Consider the following 1,300-nt stretch of genomic DNA (forward strand, 5'->3'; position numbering starts at 1 on the left):
CAGAAAGTTTTGGAAATGTTCTCTTACAATCATACACACCATATGTGTTTAGGTATTAATTAGATATTTATATTTATTTATTATATATATTATACATATATATATATATATATATATATATATATATATATATATATATATATATATACAGTATATATATATATATACATATATATACTGTATATATATATATATATATATATAATTTTCATCATTACTACTCTCCAATAATATTCACTTGATACCCTCAGTAATAATCAGTTCCAAAAACGTGACCCCTTTTCATTAGAGGTACGGTTTCGACGAATCCTAATTACCGACGCTTAGGAAAGTTTTGCTAATTGCTGTTCATGTAACCTCGCCTGAAGTAGTATTCTTTGTCAGTGGTTCCTCTCAGCAACTCCGGAACAAGTAATTAATCTTATACTAACCAAACCTAACTTAATCTAATCTAACTTTCTTTGGCACACTGCCAGAAATCATCATGCTTTATGGGTTGGACATCTACAAAGTTTCGAGGAAAAATGAATACATGATTACTATAGAAATGAAATTAGAAGGGATCCAAAGTATTAGGAAAAGGGATCTGTTGGTTATATTGCATTATGAAGCAGTTTCATCATATAATTATTCATTATTTTGGTCGTTACTGAATGTGCCGTATGTGTTTGTCAGTATGTGTAACTATACATGTTCACGCCTGTCTACCTTTCAATATTCATATTGTTATCAATATTGCTTTTTCAATTTGGAATCATAATTTTTCATTTTATCAATCTATGTATGAATAAACGTACATGTTCATGACTGTCCTTTCAATATATATTTACTTTTCAATATTCAGTCATCAATACTTGCATTTTCAATTAGGAATAAAAAAATTATTTTATCAGTTTATGTATTATATCGGAAATAAATGTTCATATCAGTCATTGATATTTATATCGGTCATCAGTCATGAACATTCATATAAATAATCGACATATGGTCACTAATATATAAACAACTGATATTCATATCATCCATTCATATTCATATAAATCAATATCCTGTCATCAGTAATCATATTTATCAATCAATCAGTCATTTCGAGTCCATTGCTGAAGTCAAAGGCTTCTCCGTGACTCGCACAAGGGGCTCAAATTATCTCCATTTACTTCTTCCACATCGGATGATACATACCCTTCTGTCCAGGCTACTTCATTCATCAATGTGACGCCCCTGTGATAGGAAAGGGCCTTCACCTCCACCACTTAATACCTTCTGTACATGACATAGTTACTGCCCCTCTCCTTCATAT

Source organism: Oratosquilla oratoria, chromosome 2 (assembly GCF_046742065.1).
Source record: "Oratosquilla oratoria isolate Oo_2021 chromosome 2, ASM4674206v1, whole genome shotgun sequence".
Lineage (NCBI taxonomy): Eukaryota > Metazoa > Arthropoda > Malacostraca > Stomatopoda > Squillidae > Oratosquilla > Oratosquilla oratoria.